General features: G+C 44.1%; 1 long non-coding RNA gene across 2 annotated transcripts; it reads right to left on the bottom strand.

Annotated features, from left to right (window-relative positions):
• Positions 1-6,149: 6,149 nt before the first annotated feature.
• Positions 6,150-7,681, bottom strand: LOC134445359 (uncharacterized). Of its 2 annotated transcripts, none has more exons than XR_010034234.1 (3): positions 7,357-7,681; positions 6,907-7,089; positions 6,150-6,646 (listed from the first exon to the last, which is right to left on the bottom strand). It is a non-coding gene; the product is annotated as an uncharacterized LOC134445359 (long non-coding RNA). The 2 variants fall into 2 exon arrangements; XR_010034235.1 differs by having other exon boundaries at positions 6,918-7,089.
• Positions 7,682-13,061: the final 5,380 nt, after the last annotated feature.

Here is a 13,061-nt window from a genome sequence, read left to right as displayed (position 1 = left end):
TGATGATATTCACTTAGGAAGAGTTCAGAAATCAATATTTGCTGGAATAACCCTGAATTTGAATCACAGCTGCGTGCGTGTTGGCATGTTCTCCATCCGCCCTTCACATTTTTCCACGTCTTTGACATTGCTATCCACCCATCTTTCACATTGTTCATTGCTCTATGCATCTAGCAGAATGCCCATCGACTAAGACACTTTTTACACGTATGCCTATATTTTTAAAACACAGAGTTTTAAAAGATTTCTAAAAACTTGGCCAGTGTTGCGTCAAGTTTCCACTTCCTGTGTCACGAAGGTCTAGGAAAGAGAAAAACTAGAACAACATATCTTCAAACTTGTGTCTTTTCATCTCTCCTCTGTCCTCGTTGTTAACTTAGTGTTGTTAGGTAAAGTTGGCTTCAACTTCAAGTTTTCAAACCACCTTTGAAACATAGCCAAATTTCCTGATGTATACAACAAGGACTATTTTATTTTGCCCATATACTGTACATATGCAATATGAAATTGATTTTACCCAAATCGGCTACAAGGAAAGGAAAAAATACTTGCACCCTTGCATGGGGGCCGCTAGGGGGGGAAAGTGGTACAGATTCTAAGGGCCCAAGCACTGATAGGAGCCCTTAAGGGGGCCCAAGCACTGAGAGGGGCCCTTAAGGGGGCCCAAAATTCATTTCTGGCAGCGCCCCTGCACCCTTGCACCGGAGGTTTCCAAGGAGGACAAGCGCCAATCAAACCCAAATCTATTCTTCAAACCCAGCCGTCAGCAGCTGCCATCTACTGAAGATGGCAAATGCACATTTACCTGGTGCCACACTACCAGGTATCCTCAATACACAAACCACTCATCTCACAAAATTCCCTTGGGAATTCACCAAGTCATAGCATTAAAATGCTACATGAGCAAACTGAGGTGCGGTCAACTTTATGGCTGGTGAGGCAAATATATAATACTACAGCTACAGTATAAGTACATTTTAGTAAATTTACCAAATAGGCCTACCGATAAGTTTCGTATGTCATAGCTTTCTTAACATAAGGCAGGCCTACAAAATAAAACATGCTGCATTTCCGTAGAGAAAATGCTATTAGATCTCTCCCTCTCTCTCTCTCACACACACACACACACACACACACACACACACAAACAATGAGAGAGAACATGTGTGTATGTGAGATAATGTGTTTGAGAGAGAACATGTGTGTATGTGAGATAATGTGTGGCGGTAGAACTCAATATATATTTTTCCTGTAATGTTCAATTATGTGTCTTGTGTATGTTTTGTATTTGTGTATTTATGTAAGCTGACAGACACCTTAATTTCCTTCGGGATTAATAAAAGTACTCTACTCTACTCTACTCTACACACACACACACACACACACACACACACACACACACACACACACACACACACACACACACACACACACACACACACACACACACACACACACAATTCAAACAGTGGTCTCACATAAACCACACAGCAGTAATGTGGACAAACAGCAGCATCACGGCTGAGAGAGCTGGAGAGCAGAGCAGAGGAGAGGAGAGTAGTGGAGAGGAGAGAAGAGGAGAGGAGAGGAGAGGAGAAGAGGAGAGGAGAGGAGATGAGAGAGGAGGAGAGGAGAAGAGAGGAGATGAGAGGACAGAGGAGAGGAGAGGAGAGGGGAGGAGAGGAGAGGAGAAGAGAGGGGAGGAGAGGAGAGGAGAGGAGAAGAGGATAGGAGAGGAGAAGAGAGAAGAGGAGGAGAAGAGAGAAGAGGAGAGGAGAAGAGGGAAGAGGAGAGGAGAGGAGAGGAGAGGAGAGGAGAGGAGAGGAGATGGGAAAAGAGAGGAGAGGAGAGGAGAGGAGAGGAGAGGAGAGGAGGAGGGGAGAGTAGTGAAGAGTGTACGCTCCTTCACAGCCCACTGCTCTCACACACACAGGATTCAAACAGTGGTCTCACATAAACCACATCACGGCGGATGCTCAATGGAAGACACACACACACACACACAGGATTCAAAACATGGTGTCATATAGACCGCTGAGCACCACGGCGAACAAACTGGTGTGATAGCGTTTGTGATAAGCACCGGATTCTCGTGCAAATGTAGGCCTACATCTACTTGTACGAGGCTATGGCAAACGATGTGGGACAAAGGTGTGGCAGGAAGCGAATGTCAACATTTAAACATAGATTACTACACAAGCTTCGATATGGTCACCAAATATTTTGGGACTGTCCTTTATGTTATGCCTACACTTTGGAATTAGATCAGAGTCTTGTAGTTACACGGGTATATTTGATTTACCTCAACGGCACCCTGTAGCCTACTCAACTTTACAAACAGTTACAGGGCACATGAGAATCCTGTTCAGATCACAAAAGCTACCACCACACCAGAGAGAATCACGGCGGATGCTCTCATGGGCGTTTTTAGACAGGGGCCAGGGTGGGCCTGGGCCCCTGTAGGATTGGTCCAGGCCCCCCCTAGGGCCCCTGCGCCAGCCAATCATACAAAAAATTAAAAATAATGTCTAACAGGTTTGCAACGTGCATTGACGGATTCCAAGTGCAACAGACACAGGAAGGGACTAGGAGGGTCAGTTGTCCCAGGCACAGGCACAGAGGGGGTACAGAATTGGGTCCTAGTGACATTACACATGTTGAGTAGGGGGGCCTTCGTCAATTCTTTGCCCCCAGGCTCGGATGAGGTACTGCCACTGCCCCTGCACGCACTCCACCCGATTCGCAAGATGTTCCACCTGCAGACTTGTGAGCTAGAACTTCTTCATTTTTTGAACTATTATCGCTGGACTTAAATGGAGTTGGATAACATGCTGAAGTGAGGAAACAATTCATTTCCTTAAGTGTCTGTAGGTGATGAATAAGCCGGTTTTAAACGGAATGGTGGCATGCATTCGGTTTGGGCACTTAGGCTATTGTATGTGGCTGAGTTAAAAGGCAATTCTATGTGGTGCTATTTTATTAATTATTAACAGTGCTCAGATTCATAACGGTATTTAATTGCCATCCCAACTGTGTGTGCTGCAGCACTACTATTAAGGCTGCTTATGAGTTTTGTCATAGGCTAACGTAGCCTAGCTTACAAATGCAATGGACAGACAACATTGCTACATTGCTGTTTGAAATGATTTGGGAGCAAAATAGGAGCGAAATGCATCACCATATGACACAAACCACCGGACAAAATACCTTCTACGTTGGATTTGGCCTTTAATTCAAAGGAAATATTCACACAATGTCAGTAAATCCGTTTGTTTTCCGTGTCTTCAGTCTGTTTCGTTTCTGTTCCCACTATTCTGTCGCTACTAGTCAAGCGCAAGCAACAGGACGCCGGACCTAGGAACCAGTGTTGCCAGGTGTAGAACGTGAAATAAGCAACTAGTGTTGCCAGGTGTAAGAGAAATAAGCTGTTTTGGGCTGGCTTAGAAAAAAGCCCAAAACAGCTGCCAGAGAAATTAGCAGCTGCTTATAATCATTTAACCCTTCTTCCTTGAAAGATCTACTACTGGGACTGAATGCCCCGTGGTGGAGATTTTAGGCTATTTTATGCAATGCTGCATTTTCTCTTATTTGAGACTTTGTTGGATAGGGAAATATAAACTGTTAATTATAAAAATATTATTGAAATGAAAAAGTGATAAAATAGAAATGGAGATTAATTTAAATTCATGATTTTATCTCATTTTTAAATTTAATTTCAGTCTTTTCGTTAGAAAGGTTTGGGGGAAAGTCGCCACTTATATATATTTAAAAAAATGTGCAGATCCAATTGTCATCAAGAAAACTGTGATACACATTTTTTTTTTTCAAAACCGCCCATCCCTAGTTTGTATGTTCTTGCCATTATATTTTTTCCATAATAATAATAATTGGTATAGCACATTTCAAACAAGGCATGCAGCTCATTGTGATTTAACAGTTAGATTAAATATGAAATTGGTAAGTTGGTTAACCCATTGATGCCAAATACTGTGCCAAATGCTATCATTGACCGTAGTGCCAGGAGCTGCATGATGTAGCTTTAGGCTCATGAAATTCAACATTTTTGTAAATGAAGAAAGTTTGTATGTTAAAGCTGAATGAATGGGTGATACTGCAAAATGAAGCAGCTTTTAATTCAATTAATTTCATGCTTAGTATGTGCTTCAGATGCTGAAGCATGTGTTTTTGCAGGTTTTTTAGGCAACACTGGGTTTAGAAAAAGGCCGATATTTTGGCAAAAGTAAGGTTGAAGAATATAAGGTACATGGCCCTCCCTCAAAACATGTGGGCCCCTGTCAGGCCCCTGTGGTAATTTTGGGCTAAAAACGCCACTGGATGCTCTCTCTCCCCACGGGTCTCACAAACACAGGCTTCACACACATAGGAAACACTGATCTTACCTTTATCTCGTACATCAGGTCCATGCGCCGCTCTTTTCCACTTTGGCGTTGCGCATGCTAACGTTGCTTTAGCCTGTGCTGTCCATCCAAAGCCACATCTATTCGAGACGCCCCAAACGTCCAAAGCAATTTGGCATTGAATATGAATATGAGTAGCCGCGAGGATTTGTGTTTCGTGAGGCTCCTTAGTCCTTAGTAANTTGTTAAGTCGTACAATTCCATGCGAATGGTCTTCCACACATTCTCGCCGGTTGCAAACGGGACACAGGGGAAACAAAAATAGTTTCTGTTGTAGAACTCACTTTGAAATGATCGGGTAGTTATAACCTTCTGACCACCTGCAGTAGCAAACCCTTCAGCTCTGTCGGTCCTCCATTCTTTATCACATATTTTCCTCTTGGAAATCCAACTTTGAGAATGCTCTTAGTTTCGTTATGAAATCCACTTGTAGCAGACAAAGTGAACAAGCTAGCCAACAACACCGACTGGCTGTGAACTTCAGATTCGCTATGACGTAACTGGCCAGCAATACTCTCAATGCCAGAAGGAGTCTGCGGCCAGGCTACTCCTCGCCTCACCATTGTATATTTCAGTGGGCGTTATGCCAAAGCGTTCAGAGTAAAGAAATGATAATCACACGTAGAAAATAGTAGAACATTATCCGGAATTGAGGGCACACCATACATACTTCTATTAAGTGTATAAAAACGTTTAATACAATATTACCAGGTTGCATTCACAGAACGAGCAAAATGGCGCATGCGCTGAAGCTTGTTAAGGAGGGATTGCGCAATCCGGGGTGAGGCCAGTTCAGAGTTGCCCCAAATTCACCGTATTCGGAGCAATTTGACATGAAATGGGCAAATATTATGATTTTGGCCACGGAAATGATTGAAAATGAGTGAAACTGTTTAAATACTGCTCAAATGGTAGTTATGGTGCAGATGCTCGAAAACAATAGTTATTGTTAGAGCCAAATTGTTGAAAGTAATTTTCATGAATATTTTTTGAATGAATAATTAATATTTTTGAATTTGGATATGCCAGATTAATATTTACAATGTTATAGTTAAGTTTTAATTTAAATATGCTTATTTAGAAACGTGATGATTAATGCTGCATTTTGATTGGTCTACCGAATTCCATGGGATATGTGTAATTTAGAATGAGAGACATGCTGGTCAGTCGACGCGTGTGCAGCAACGAAGGCACATAGCTTTTTGACCGTGCTCCCATGTCTGTGTCCCGTGCATCATGAAAGAAGAAAGAAAGATTAATATTGTGACCGAGTGATATTCCTGTTTTATTTTGCTTTTCATGTTTTGTACCAAGATACTTTTGTGTTACCAAGACTTCAAGAATTAAAGAAAACTAAAAGGAAACTCAACTGGTCCGTGAGTACACTGAAACTGAAATGAATGACGGTGCATTGGATATGGAGACGAGTCAGAAATCCTTAGGCTGCCCACACGAAGTGGTTTAATTAAATGAACACTAATGAACGAAGTTTTACCATTACATTAAGTCAAAAAGCTACCTAAGCTTGCTGTGGATTACAATTAAGAAGATACTAGCCACAAAAACGTTTGGAAACCGAAGTTTAATGAAGCTAACTTGGATGACTAAGCAGAAGTGGAGCTAACAAGGAAGCTAATTGCATTGAAGTGTATGGAGCTAAGCTAACTGAGGCTACGTTTGCCAGCTGTTGAATGGTCAATGATTGTGCTTGTGCAGCTACTTTCCCAGATAGCAAGCTTACATTGAATCGATGTAGAATCAGCATTCCATTGCCGACGCTAAACCATTGAAACAACATCAGATGTCGATGTTGATTTAGCATCAGTTTGCACCCTCGACTAACATTGAAACTATGTTGATTTTGTAACTATGGATCCACGCAACTTCAACTGTATTTCGATACGTGCCTATATTGAAACAACATTGAAATTTCGACGTAACTAAAAATCAATGAGCTTTCAATGTTATTTCAATAGAAAGGCTACCAGAATTATCTGGCTCATATATCCTGCTTTATCTACAGCCAGGATCCACATTTTAATAATATAAAATAATAAATATGAAACACAAGATGTTTATTAAGAAAGATGTTTATTATTTGAATTATTTTAATTACTGTCACCGCGACTGGCACCTCCAGTTCTGTCCGGCGCATAGCCATTTCTGCACAGCTTGTGTAAAAACAAGATCATCCATCCGATTCCCACCAGGCTGTTGAGCGAGGGCATCTGAAACACACAAAATATAGGCCTAGTTTTAATTAAAATGAATCCTAACAACACACATCGGTCCATAAAACTTTTCAAAATATATTGAAAATCCCATGCTATTTCTGAAATATTGTAATGGGTGTTATCACAACAGGTGTAGGTACTCGTGTTGCGATATAGAGTAGGCCTACATCTGTTGTGATAACATCCATTACAATACTTACACATCTGAAGGAATACAGCAGGAAATATGGTATTGTGGAATGAATGTAGCCTACCGTATCCTTACAGTTAGCAGGACGTTCTGTTGGAGTCTTCCTAATCAAGGTCCCCGACCTCTGCTGCGTCTGTCTCCCTCCTCCTCCATCTCTGGCCATCGGTCCTACTGGGCTTTTAGGTCGTTATGATTGTGATGGGCCAGGAAAGTCAGAGCTGGAGCTCTCGTCATGGTCGTGGAAGGTCTAAAGCACATACACAAGTTAAGTTTATTACGTTGTAAGTGTGTGTTCCAGCAACTGACACCAGTACACGTACTGCTAGCTGCAGTTCACAGAATGGCTGCAGTAAAGCTCGCTAGCCGGCTAGCCTGTTTCATTCAGCTTGTGTTGCCGATCGTAGGTGATCGGAGGAAATCGGCCGTGACCGCACCAGGCGCTCTCGGAAAACTGGCCGTTTATGGATCGCGGACCGGGGACACTTACTGTGTAAAAGTATGAAAGTCTGCTTACCTGTAATTGTTCCTGGATCCGAGCGTGCGCCACTCTTTGTCTTGTCCCGTTCAGCAACGACCGATAACTTCAATCTTTCCCGGTAAACTATATATCGATGGCCTTTCGATCATACGTAATTACCAAATATCAATGATACATCAATCATAATAAGGACGACCATGAATCAATGTTGTTTCAATATCATTGCTGTCAACTTTATTTTAGGTCGGGTTACATCGGTTTAACAATGGTGATTCAACATCTATTTTGCATCAATATTTCAATGTCGACCATTCTGATGATTCAGATGGAAAATCAATATCTATTCAATGTCAGCTTGCTATCTGGGTAATGATCGTTTTGAATGTGGAGAAGTTCGTTTTGAACAAGCTTGCAGTCATTTTGTGCTAAGCCAAAACCGAAGACAGTTGGGCTCAACTGAAAGAAAGCTGTTTGGTGTAGTAGCTGAGTGAAACCTCGTGGATAATGGCGGACGAAAGCAACGTTCCGAGTGACGTGCGCCACGGTGACCGACAGAGGACAATGACAGCTAAAGGAATGGAGGAAAATCTACACCGTTTGACAACAGCCAGAAGAGGTAAATTAGCACAAATGACAACAAAATCAAACGAAATAGAGAAGCTCTTGCAAGCTGAAACTGTGCCAGCTCTTGAAGATGTTAAAAAAGAAATGAAAGTTTACAACAAGCTGTATGAAGAGTTTATTGAATGCAATCAGGCAGTGTTGCTGTATATTGTTAATGAAGAGGAAAAGGAGACTGACCAACAAATGTGGTTTCAGCCAAAGTCAGAACAGTGCTTACAGTTTATGACTAAAGCAAATAATTGGATTGAAGCACAAGTAGCTGATCAAGAGATAACTCCATTGGACAGTGCCTCTAAAATTTCAAGGAGATCATCAAGAGTGTCAATGACATCAAGTCAATTACGAGTTAAAGAAGAAGCCAACAGAGCGGCTCTCATGGCACAAGCATCTGCCTTAAAGGAAAAACAAGAGTTGGAAATGAAAGAAGCTGAAATTAAAGCTGCAAAGGAAAGATTGGAAATTGAAACTGCTCTAGCAGTATCTAATGCCAAAGTAAAAGTGTATGAAGAATCTGAAGGGCGCTTATCTCAAGTGAGTGGGGCCAAAGGAGCACCAATGCCGCTTATTGATTTTAATACTAAAGATGAATATGGCGATATGCAAAACATTTCAGCCACACCAAAATACACTGACAGTGCAAGGCTATTCACTGAAAAACCTATAGACCAAAAGCCTGCGGTTTACCTAGGAGCGTCAGCTGGCACCACACCAAAGCAACCCAGTGCTCCACAACCGCAACCCAGAGCTACGCCGGTGCCACTGGCTAGAGCTACCCTGCGATTGCCTAGTGCTACGCTGCAGTCACCCAGCGCTATGATGCAACAGCCTACGCAACCCAGAGGTAATTCACACCAAGACAATGCTACCAGTGAGATGTATCGTATGATGCAAAAACAGACAGACATCACAGAGTTGCTTGCAAAAAATCAACAGCTGTTCCGCTTACCCCAAAGAGACGTGCCAGTGTTCCAGGGAGACCCGCTGGAGTACAGGTCGTTTATGAGAGCCTTCCTTCATGCCATTGACTCCAGAGCAGACAGCGATGCTGACAAACTATATTTCTTGGACCAGTACACCAGAGGTGAACCTCGCGACCTGGTGAGGAGCTGTCAGCATATGCCTGAGCAACGCGGCTATGCTAAGGCTTTGAAGCTGCTTCAAGAAAAGTACGGAAATGAGCTGAAGGTGGCTACGGCGCTAATCGAGAAGGTGTCCAAGTGGACTCAGATCAAGTCAGAGGACAGTAAAGCATTGAGTGCATTCTCTGTGTTCCTGGTGAGCTGTCGTAATGCCATGGAAGACCTAGATTATATGGAGGAGATGGATAATCCCACTACCATGAGGGCCATCATTTCGAAGTTGCCGTTCAAGGTACGAGAAAGGTGGAGAGTTCATGCATATGACATCCAGGAAAAGACTAAGAAAAGAGCAAGATTCACAGAGCTGGTGAGCTTCGTGGAACGTCAAGCAAAGATTGTGTCTGACCCGCTCTTCGGGGATATTGACGCCACAACCACAGAAAAGGTCACAAAGAAACCCCAACAGGGAAACAAACTAAAGAAAGAAGGAAAGCAAGGAAGTAGCTTCGCTACTAAAGTTGACCAAGTAAGTGGAAGTGAGTCAAGCGACACAAAGTCCAAGTCAGATGTGTCACTCAGCAGTGCCTTTACAAAGCCCTGCCTGTTTTGTGAAAAGAATCACACATTGCAAGAGTGTCGCAAGATCAAAGAAAAAGCTCATAGTGACAGAGTGGACTTCTTGAAGAAGAATGGACTTTGCTTCAGTTGCCTAGTGAAGGGTCATCTGAGCAAGGAATGCAAGAAGAAACTGTCATGCGATGTTTGTGCTCTGAAGCATCCAAGCCTGCTGCATTTCTCTAAGGAGAAGGAGAAACCGGTTGGAACTGAGGTCAACAAAGTCAGTGCTGCCAGTGCACCACCTGAGGTGTCAGAAGAGAAGGAGACTAGTGCCTGTACTGGGGCTGGAGACAGGTGCGTGCTTGCCATCGTTCCTGTGCGAGTGAAAGCCAGCAAAGGTGACAAGACTGTTGAGGTCTACGCATTCATGGACCCTGGCAGTTCTGCATCATTTTGTACGGAGGCTTTGGCAAGGCAGCTGAATGTGCAAGGCAGGCGCACTGATCTTATGTTGAGTACCATCAATTCCAAGGGCAAGGTGGAAAGCTACGTTCTCACAGACTTGGAGGTCAGCAGCCTTGAAGACAACAACTTCATCGCATTGTCCAAGGTTTACACACAGAAGAGCATACCTGTGTCTCGAGAGAACATTCCGCTTCAGAGAGAGATTGCCAAGTGGCCGTACCTCAGTGAGGTGAGGCTGCCTCACATCGATGCTGGAGTGGAACTTCTCATCGGAACCAAAGAATACACCATCTTGGAGCCATGGAAAGTGATCCCAAGTAAGGACAACGGACCATATGCTGTGAAAATTGCACTTGGATGGATCCTGAACGGGCCGCTTAGAGAAACAGACACCGCAGCTGACGATCATGCACAGTCACATGCTGTTGTGAACAGAATAGCCATCGACAGTGTGGAGCATCTGCTTATACAACAGTATGACCATGATTTTCCTGAACGCCACTGTGATGAAAGATCTGAGATGTCTCAAGAGGACCACAAATTCATGGAGTCTGTGTCCAGTTCTGCCCACCTCACGGATGGACATTACTACATCAGTCTGCCAACCAAGAAGCTGTGCGTCCAAATGCCGAACAACCGCAGTTCAGTGCTACAGCGTGCGTTGAATCTCAAGAACAAGTTGAGACGGAATCCCGAGTTCCATGAAGAATATACAGTCTTTATGAATGACATGCTGAGCAAGGGGTACGCCGTTGAGGTTCCTAAGGCACAACTGAACCGCCAGGATGGAAAGCTGTGGTATATTCCCCACCACGGGGTATATCACCCACAAAAGAAGAAGCTCCGCGTTGTCTTCGACTGTGCGGCCAGCTACCAGGGAGTCTCATTGAACAGTGAGCTACTTCAAGGACCGGACTTAACGAACTCGCTGATCGGAGTCCTTCTCCGTTTCAGGCAAGAACCGATTGCCATGATTGCAGACATCGAGGCCATGTACCATCAAGTTCGCATTCCTGAAGAAGACACCGACCTGCAGCGCTTCCTGTGGTGGCCAGCAGGAGACCTAAGTCAAGACATCACTGAGTACAGGATGACAGTCCACATTTTCGGTGCGACTTCTTCTCCTAGTTGCGCGAACTACGCACTTCGAAGAACAGCTGAGGAGAACCGCAGCAAGTCATCACCAGAGGCTGTGAACGCAATCTTGAAGAACTTCTATGTCGATGACGCATTGACATCAGTTGCCAATGAAGATCAAGCAGTCAAGCTGTACAAAGACCTCACAGCACTGTGCGCCAGTGGAGGATTTCGTTTAACGAAGTGGACAAGCAACTGCCGAGCTTTGCTCTCCTCTATCCCTGACCATGAAAGAGCAAAAGACATCCGAGATCTGGACTTGACCCACGACGCACTACCCATGGAAAGAGCTCTGGGCGTTCTATGGAGCACTGAGTCTGATGCTTTCAAGTTCAGGATCAACGTCAGAGACAAACCTGTCACAAGACGAGGAATTCTCTCGATCACAAGTTCCATCTACGACCCGCTCGGATTCCTCGCTCCAGCAATTCTTCCTGCAAAGTTGATTCTACAGCAGCTGTGCAAGGAGGAACTTGCTTGGGACGAGAAGATTCCAGAACAGCTCAGTAGGAAATGGAACAATTGGCTGACAGAACTAAGCCAGCTGTCAGCTATGACCATACCGAGATGCATGAGACCAGTGGAATTTGGGCCTGTCGCAACAGCACAGCTCCACCATTTTTCTGATGGAAGTGAAAGTGGGTATGGAACTGTCTCTTACCTACGCCTGACTGATGAAGATGGACATGCTCATTGTACCTTTATGAAGGGAACATCCCGCGTAACTCCAATCAAGCAGACCACTATCCCACGCATTGAGCTGACAGCAGCGATGGTTGCTGTAAAGACAGACAAGATGCTGAGAAGCGAGCTCCAGATGGAGCTACTTGATTCTTTGTTCTGGACTGACAGCACAACTGTGCTAAAGTATATTGAGAACGAGAAGCTTCGCTTTAAGACATTTGTTGCGAACCGCATCGCAGTAATCAGAGAGCTGACCACGCCTCAGCAATGGAGATATGTTGACACATCAAATAATCCCACCGATTGTGCATCCCGAGGGCTTGCACCAACCAAGTTCATGAAAACCACAAGCTGGTTCCAGGGTCCAGCTTTTCTGAAAGAACCAGAACATCACTGGCCGAAAAGACCTGACAAAACATACACTGACGAAGTTGACAACGAAGTGAAACACTCAGCCACAGTTAATCTCACAAACACAGCAGCAGATGTTCATCCCGTGAACAAACTGTTCAACCACTACTCCAGCTGGTACCGTTTGAAGAGAGCTGTAGCTTGGGTTCTCAAGTTCAAAGACCTGCTTCTGCAACGTTGTAGGAAAAAGAAAGAACAAACAAACACAGACAATACAAACAGACAAGACAAGAAACCAATGACAACCACAATACTTACCTTGGAGGACATAACACAAGCTGAAACAGAGATCATAAAGTTCTGTCAGAGCGAACGTTTCCAGGAAGAGATCACCATGCTAAAGAAAGGCAACAGTGTGAAGAAGAACAGTCACCTGCGGAAACTCGATCCAGAACTTCATGAAGGTGTGCTGAGAGTCGGAGGTCGTCTCTCTGCTGCTGCTATGCCGGAGCACACGAAGCATCCAGCAATCCTTCCGAAGGACCTACATGTCACCACATTGATCTTGAGAGACACTCACGAAAAGATTGGACACTGCGGAAGACTTTACATGCTCTCCCAGTTACGACAGAAATATTGGATACCCTCTGCCAACTCAGTAGTGAGAAAGTTTCTCTCAAAGTGTGTGATCTGCAGAAAAGTTAAAGGTAAACCTCTAGAGCAGAAGATGGCAGACTTGCCAGAGGACAGACTTCTGCCTGACAACCCTCCTTTCACAAACGTGGGGGTCGACTACTTTGGGCCATTTGATGTCAAGCAAGGCCGCAGTACAGTGAAACGATA

This window comes from Engraulis encrasicolus, chromosome 3, assembly GCF_034702125.1.
Source record: "Engraulis encrasicolus isolate BLACKSEA-1 chromosome 3, IST_EnEncr_1.0, whole genome shotgun sequence".
In the NCBI taxonomy this organism is placed as follows: domain Eukaryota; kingdom Metazoa; phylum Chordata; class Actinopteri; order Clupeiformes; family Engraulidae; genus Engraulis; species Engraulis encrasicolus.
The sequence above is the reverse complement of the archived record's forward strand: the minus strand, read 5'-3'. Positions and strand labels throughout refer to the sequence as shown.